This window comes from Peromyscus californicus, unplaced genomic scaffold (genome assembly GCF_007827085.1).
Source record: "Peromyscus californicus insignis strain IS unplaced genomic scaffold, ASM782708v3 Scaffold_7__1_contigs__length_154581171, whole genome shotgun sequence".
Lineage (NCBI taxonomy): Eukaryota > Metazoa > Chordata > Mammalia > Rodentia > Cricetidae > Peromyscus > Peromyscus californicus.
Window position 1 is genome coordinate 73,617,537 of NW_026294595.1, and position 8,526 is coordinate 73,626,062.

The following is an 8,526-nucleotide window of genomic DNA, read 5'->3' on the forward strand; positions in this document are numbered from 1 at the left end:
AGTTCTTTATATATTCTGGATATCAGTCCTCTGTCAGATGTGGGGTTGGTGAAGACCTTTTCCCATTCTGTAGGCTGTTGCTTTGCCTTGTTGACCGTATCCTTTGCAGAGCCCATTTTTTATCTAAAGGTAGAAAGACTAAGAAACCCTAGAGAAACTTTGATTCTCAGTCAACTTGGGCAGCATGACAATGGCCTTTAATTCAATGTTCTCAGGGAAACAGAGTGTTATACTTTTACTCTCTGAGTGTCAGTAAAACACCAGAACTGTCTGGAGTTTATTACGTATCTTACAAAAAGATTTCAGGTCATTTCACACATTTGTACTCACTTCACAAAGCACTGACTTCCTCTTCATACTGATTATATGAATTATACTTCCACTGCTAGAATATAAGCATTCTATACCCTCTACATATTCTTTAACATTAGATAAAGTTAATGATATTCATTGAATTTCTAAAGAATAATGTATTTATAACATATTCAATTTTTAATTATTATTAAGATTTTGCTTTTAATGTTTTGTGGTTTTTGTTTTCTCTAAGATATTTGCTTATGTTTCTTGCTCATTTACTTATTCACTTATATGTATTTTTTGTTTAATTTTTGTTGTAAATTCAGGTGGAATTAGATATTTGTCATTTCCCATTAAGGACTTTACCACCTGTAGATTAAAAGTATTTTTCTAATTTTTAATTTTTTTTAACTGAAATAGAATTCCAGTACTTCAAATACTCCATTTCCTTCTTTCAACCCCTCCAACTATCCTCCCTCTAATCAAACCTATGTCCCTACTCTCAAGTTGATGGCCTCATTTTCTTTAAATATTTTACATACAGAAATACATATGTACATATGTGTAGGCATTAATAAACAAATGCAATATGTTGAGTTAGTTTTTGTAATTTGTGTGTATATTGTTTCAGGGCTGAACAATGTTCATTAGACAACTAAAAAGAGGACTTATCCATGGGAAAGGTTAATTCTTCATGTCCCAGCAGTTATTACATTCCTTAGATCTTTGTCTAAGGGGAGGACCCTGTGAATATGTACTTTTTTTAGGTTAACACACCCATTTTTATTGTCATTACCTGTCTTTTTTTTTTATAAAGCCTTTTTCTAGAAAAGGCTGTTTTATTGCCAGCTTCCTAGTATTCTGGTTCTTATAAAATCCCCCCCCCCTCTTCCATGATTTTTCCTGAGCCATAGATGAAAGAGCTGTGATGTAGCAGTACCCACAGAGGCAGAGATTTCCGTAATCCTTTGACATCTGCACAGTCTCCAGTGTGGTTTTCTGTGATGGTCTCCATTTTCTGTAGAGAGGCTTCTTTGATGAAAGATGGTATAACAATAGATTTATGATAGAGTATGGAATTATGCTGGTCTATGAAAGATGCCTTTCTAATCTCCCTTATTTTTCTAGCTGGGGAAGCTGGTTAGGTTTCCAGTACCAGGCATTGTTTTCTTCCTGCTGAGTGAGTCTTAAGTAAAATTATACAGAAGTTGACTATCATTCATATGTGTATGAGTGTCTTGATATGCTGGTCATTGTTCTGTACTAACCAGCTGCAACACTTATGAATGGTGACATTAAAAGTATGAGAGAAAAAACCCTATGAGTTCTCAACTCTATGCAAAGAAATATAGCCAAGTGAGGAAAACATGGACTGGGAGAGGTGGTCTTCCTTAGAGAAGAGCACATCAATTGGCTGTCTATTACCAAGAGATCAGCCTTGAAAACACACAAACAGGTAGCATTATACGGATTGAACAGATTATATTCAGAAATACTCATCTATATATAATTAAATTTGTAAATTATAGCCTCTAGAATAAATAATGTATATATTCATATATTAGATTACATATGGACTAAACATGTACATATTGTACATACTTTGTTATCTAAACAATATGATATAAAAATTTAAAGATCATTATAATTTTTATTGAACTTTATTTGTAGTATATAGAGATACGCACTAAATTATGTGCAAACATTATACTTCTTTATGTAAATAACTTGAGAATCTTCAGACTTGGGAGCCCAGGGTTCATTGAACCAAATCCCCTAGGGACCTAACAGACAGCTAATTCTTCTTTTAAATTATGAATTCTCTGTTTCATATGTGCCTTAATTGTTCATTTGTTGGGTGTCACACATGCTAAGCACTCTACCACTGAGCTGTATTTGATACCATTTTATGAACCTTTGAAAGGAAACAACTTTCATTTAAAATGGTTCTAAACCTGCAGGTTCAATTATAGTTCTTTACCCTCATCAAAGGACCTGCTTTGTGAGGAAGATGGAGATGACTAGAGCAAGGCACAATTGACCAAAACATAGAGAACAGGTACAGTGAATGCTCTGCATCAAAGACTTGGGGAACATCATGGAAAAGGGGCTGGACAGATTACAGAAGCCGAGAACCAAAGCATTTGCTGTGATACAGTGTCTTTGTGTATGTGACACGAAAGGCAAATCCATGAAATCTGAACAATATGGTTGTCTATAGAAGACCTGAAAAGGGCAAACAATGGCAGGCAAGTGGATGGGAAAAGGGCCAGAAAGCCCCACCTCTTGGCGAACACTTACAGGCTATTATTAACTGCTGTGAGAGGAAGAAGCAGTCTGGTTCAAGGATTATGCCCCTGATAGGTGATCAAATCCCAAGGGGTCAGGCCTAAACATGTATTGGAGAAACACTGAATGAACCCTGTGGGTTGAGTTTATAATTTTTGTATAACAATAAAAATTAAAGAATAAGAGGCAATGGTTTTGAGAAGGAGATGGAGCACAAGGGAAGAGTTAGAGAAAGAAGAGTTAGGGGGGAAATGATGCAAATATAGTACTCCACATAAGTAAATATATACATACACTAAAAGTAAAGCTGCAAAACAGTTGTTTTCATAGGACAGTTTTTAACCCAGCATCATTTATAAACAATTGTTTGTTCTGAGTCACAAACAGCATTTTTTTATATATCTGAAGTTCATATGTTCACGTGTCATTGTTTAACTGATTAAGCTTTTGTCTTTTGCAGTACCTCCTCTATCAAGTCATAGATTAATCCGGTCTACTATAAGTTCAATAATATTGAAGAATTGTATGATCTTATTTGACTGAGTTGATGATGTGTAGTACATGGTCTATTAACTTGCAAATATGTCTAGAGTCTTGTCCCTATAATCTATGAATGTTACCTCAAGTGTAAAAGTAAAATTTGCAGTGTAGTTAAGGATCTTGAGATGAGAGGTTTTCTCGGGTATTCTGGATGAGTAGTTGTGAACACTATGGCTTTTAGGAAGAAAAAAGCAAACGCAAATCAGTAAAAGGAGATTTGACTAAGCAAGCAGCTTTACAAACTGTAAAAGAGCTGAAAGCTAAGGCATGAAGTTGTCCTATACTAACAGTTGTGCACATCTTTAATTCCAGAACTGGAGGGCGGGGCAGAGGCAGCCATATCCTTGTGAGTTTGGGGGAACCCTGGTCTACATAGTCAGTTCCAGGACAGCCAGGGATACACAGAGAAACTCTGTCTCAAAAGAGAAAAGAAGAGAAGAGAAGAGAAGAGAAAAGAGAAATCTATTCTCATTGAGTGTCCAGAAGAAATTCAAATAGCACTTTAATTCAGCCCTAATAGACTCATTTCAGACACCTGTATCAATGACACTAAGATTGCAAAGCTAATTCATGTAGCTTTGAACCATTACATTCTTAATGCTCCAGAGTAAATTGAAAAGCAATACAGGTCATTGCAGTGTTTTGTAATGGGAAATGATATTATTTTACTTTCGTTTTAGCAATAGCAATTCTTGAGGGACATAGTAGCAGTAATTTGGTGATTGTTGTAATAACAGAAACTATGGTATTCAAGGTAAATATTGAACCTTGATATTTGAGTGTGCAACAGAAGCATGCATATGTCCTTAAACTTCTGCCTTAGTACTTTCAGAAGAGAAGAAACCTCTGCTTTTTCTATGAATTAATAAGGTCTTATCCCACTGTGGTATTCGCTGTACCTGGAAAAAAATAAAAGAAGGCAGAGGGAAAGTGAAGGACCATATCTTGTTAAATGCCCCTCAGTTTCCTGTCCTTAGAGTCTAAAACTTCTATTATCTCCACAACTGTCCACACTCTATCAAAATATACATGAGTACACAGTTTCCCTAGTGAGGTCTTCATTTCTGAAGCCTCTCATACCAGGAAAAGTTATGCAAACTAAACTTGAATGCTTCCTTTTTTTTAACACGTAAAAGGGGAGCCAGAATTTAATCAAACAAGCCAAATCCCATGTCATCATCTGACTCCTAGGACTCCTCCTTCTCATCTTTCTTCTCCTCTGCTGCAGCAGGGGCAGAACCAGCAGCAGGAGCTTCAGAGCCAGGGGCAGCAGAAACAGCCACAGTCCCACCAGTAGGCACACTGGCTGTCTGCCAACGCCCTAGACGTTGACATCCTCAATGTTTTTTCCATTCAGTTCACTGATGACCTTGTTGAGCCAGTCATCGTCCACCTTGATGACCATGCTGTCTAGTGTCTTCTTTATGTCTTTTGTGGGGGGAGAGGAGTTGCCCCCAAGGGCGGCAAGCAAATAAGAGTCGACATAGAGCATGTGGGCTGCTGTGGACCGGCCTCATGCATGCAACCTCGGCGACGACAGGCAGAGAAAGGAACTCCCTTTTGTTAATATGCCTTTTGTAATGAGTATCTCAGTCATGGAGTTTGCTATAGACAATTAAAAAAAAAAAAGGATTTTTCTTTTCTCCTTTACATAGTACAATAGAGGTTATAGTTTAGATGGGGCCACAAACTGGTAGAGGTAGTAAATGACTAGGTGGTAAATATCCTGAAAGGAAGCTTTTCGTTGTCCTGGATAAGTAGGAAGTGAACTTTAACAGCGATAGAGATGAAAATCTAACACCATTAATAATCAACACCATTGAGGGAATGATGATACAATTAACATGTTAATCTGAGAAAATTCAAGTACTCATTATACTAGAATGTCTCTCTCTTTCTCTGTCTCTGTGTCATGGTCTGTCTCTGTCTCTTTCTCTGTGTCTCTCTTTCTCTCTCTCTCTCTCCCTCTCTTTCTCTCTCTCTCTCTCCCTCTGTCTGTCTGTCTGTCTCTCTCTCCCTCTCTCTCTCTCTCATATTGTTTATACATTTAGCTATCTAGCTCCTTGTCAATCTATTAAAAAGCAATATCACTACTTACTCTATATACTGAACGATATTTGCCAATTAGTCTTTTTAAATTTTTTTTAAAAATGTGACTGTGTGGAGACATCCCTGGAGACTGAAAGTTGAAGATCCCATGAAGATGAGTTACAGGTGGTTAAAATCTCCCCATCAGGGGTGCTGAGAACTAAACTTTAGCCATCTAGAAGAGAAGCAAGCACTCTTAACTACTAAGCCATCTTTCCACCCCTGCCAATGCGTCTCTTATAATGTATTCTTAAAAACGCTTATATGCTAGCCTTAAATGGGAAATTTGTGTAGCCTGAGGGAGCAAGCACCCATGAGATAGTTTGTGTATGGCAGTAGGATGATTAACTCACCCATTTCAAATCCTGTCCACTCCTATAATATTGAAATTTGAATACGTAATGTCAGTGTTTACTGAATTTATTCTGTTCATGAAAGAAAATCTGATTCTCACACTTTGTGGGAGAGAAGTGAGCCATGTCTCTATCATTGCTTGGATTACCTGAAACTCAGTATATCCACTCTTCCATTTTGAAGATGAAAAGTGCATGATCGCAGAAATCCACAAAGATACCTCCACAACAGACTACTGGCAATGGTCGAGAGAAGCCCGAACTGACCTACTCTGGTGATGGGATGGCCTAACACCCTAACTGTGGTGATAGAACTCTAATCCAGTGACTGATGGAAGCAGATGCAGAGATCCACAGCCAAGCCCCAGGTGGAGCTCTGGGAGTCCAATCGGTGTGAGAGAGGAGGGATTATATGAGCAAGAGATGTTGAGACCATGATTGGAAAAAGCACAAGGACAAGTAGCCAAACTAGTGGTAACACATGAACTATGAACCAATAGCTGAGGAGCCCCCATGGAACTGGATAAATGAGACAGTCAATTAGCTTGAACTATTTAGGAGGCCCCCAGGCAGTAGGACCTGGACCTGTCCTTAGCGCATGAGCTGGCTTTTTGGAACCTAGGGCCTATGCTGGGACACTTTGCTCAGCCTAGGTGAAGGGAGGAGGGGACTGGACCTGCCTCAACTGATTCTACCAGGCTGAGCTGAATCCCCAGGGGAGACCTTGCCTTGGAGGAGGTGGGAATAGGGGGGGGGTGGATTGGGAGGAAGGCTGGGGGGTGGGAGGAGGGAGGACAGGGGAATCCGTGGCTGATATGTAAAATTAAATGAATTATAAAATTTAAAAAAAGAAATAAAAAATAAAAGCTTTAAAAAAAAAGAAAAGTGAATGCTCAACTGCCATAAAACAACTGAGTTATTTTCTAAGTGAAAGAACTAAGATAATTAATTTTTTAAGGAAACAGAGAACTGTTTTCAAAAGTAGTTTTGAAGAAGAAAAACAGAGATATTTGAAGGAAACTCATGTAACTAGACAGCCGAGAGGTAAACTTTATCGTTCATAACCTCATAGCTGAAAAGAAAGAATGAATAAGAACCCAAAGAAAACCATGAGTTTTTTGTGCAGTGTGGTAAGTGGATGCTTGGTGAGACTGAAGCTCGAGTATCAGTTAGGTCCATTTCTCCTTCATGGGATATACCATTATTCTCTGTCTCTCTGTCTCTCTCTCTCTGTCTCTCTCTGACTCTCTGTCTGTCTGTCTGTCTGTCTGTCTGTCTCTCTCTCTCTCTCTCTCTCTCTCTCTCTCTGTGTGTGTGTGTGTGTCTGTTGTGTGTGTATCTATGTGTGCGTCTGCGTGTTGCTGCCTCCCTCCATCTGTCTCTTTCTCTTCCACTTTAAAACAAAAGTTAAGTCAAAGGCTGATTAAAAAAAATATATCCAGGTTGAAGATCTAATCGAATTTAATTCAGTCTGTCAAACTCTTCATATACAGGCTACCAGAGCAACAAAGACATCAAGGATTAAAAAAAAAATTAGTATAAGGATATGTCATCAAGGAAAAAAATGCAGAGAGACATACAGCCCCAAACCTTCTTTATCTTATCTAACATTAACTAATGTTTACTTTGTAGGTCTAATTCCTGGAACAATAATGCATGTTTCAAGGTTGCAATATAATGAACTCTTAGGATTTTCAAATTTGTCCAAGCTGATAAAATTTAGACTATTCTACGGAGTCACCAAGAAACCCTAGCTCCTTGCTGTAGGTGACTCCGAGACCTCTGTTCCCACTGACTCACACTAGGCATCAGTGTTCTATCACAGTGTACTGACATTCTCTCCTTCAGATCATTTGGGCCTAAAGAGGGAACCAAAAAAACAAAGTAGGAGTTTTAAAGTTGGAAGTCTCACTGCTTGAACTTATTTTAATAGTCTTAGTAACTTTTTTTTTTTTACCAGAAATAATAGGAGAAATATTGGTGGCTAGAAGCACTTTCTGTACCAACTACTCCCATATAAGGGAATATAAGAACATGATTTATCTTGTACTCACTCAGTCAAGCTTGTGGGTATGCGACCTTCCTCATAATGGTTGAACCAAAGAGATTATAAAAAGAGAATACTTTTTGTGCCTAAGATAGAATCTTGTGAGGAAAATAAATAAGCAAAAAGGAAACTCAAAATAATGTACACAGTTCCTACCAAGGATGCTATAGAAGTACAGCTATAGTGTGTTTACTCTCACTGAGGGTATTTAGGAATACTTCCCTTAACAAGTGTGTTTGTGTGAAATTGAGCTAGCCAGCAACAGCAACTTAAAAGGGAAGAATGCCTGCCAGATCTTAGGAATGTATGAAGGCTGTTCTTTCACCATAGAAACATCTACCAGCCTGCAGTAATTAATACACACAATAACTTTCTTGATAAGACAAGAATCAAAAGCCAATCAGCAATCATATTTTACTTTCTAAGAATTTGTTCAGTTTTGTGAAGCTGTAAAACAAATATTCATTAATACTGCAACCTTTACGACAGTGAGATTATGACAGTACTCTAAACATCACTATTACTCATCAAGATGTGAAACCTCCAAAGGAACCTCTGAGAAGGAAAATATGGTGGCACTCTGGGTCAATAGAATTCTGACCATGGTCCTGTTTTCAACCTCCAAGTCAAGGGGAACTCAAAACAGGACAAATCATCTAAAAGATTCTGCAAAACTTTCTTGTTTAGGAAGTGATTAATCTCATTTTCTTTATATGTGCATGTACTGTGCCTTTCTGCTTTATGTGTATTTTCAGTTGAAGGATTTGTGATAGTGCATACACAATTTTACTGCCTAAGTCAAATGAAAACCTAAAGTATTTTCATTAGAGCTGGAAAATTCAGAAACATTTGAGTTGATGCTTTATGATTAAAGGAAAAGAACTGATGACTTGTTTAACACAAATTCAATTG

General features: G+C 37.8%; 1 pseudogene; it reads right to left on the reverse strand.

Moving 5' to 3' along the window:
• Positions 1–4,274: 4,274 nt before the first annotated feature.
• LOC128102561 (60S acidic ribosomal protein P2-like) lies at positions 4,275–4,618 on the reverse strand (annotated as a pseudogene).
• Between the last annotated feature and the right edge of the window lie 3,908 nt (positions 4,619–8,526).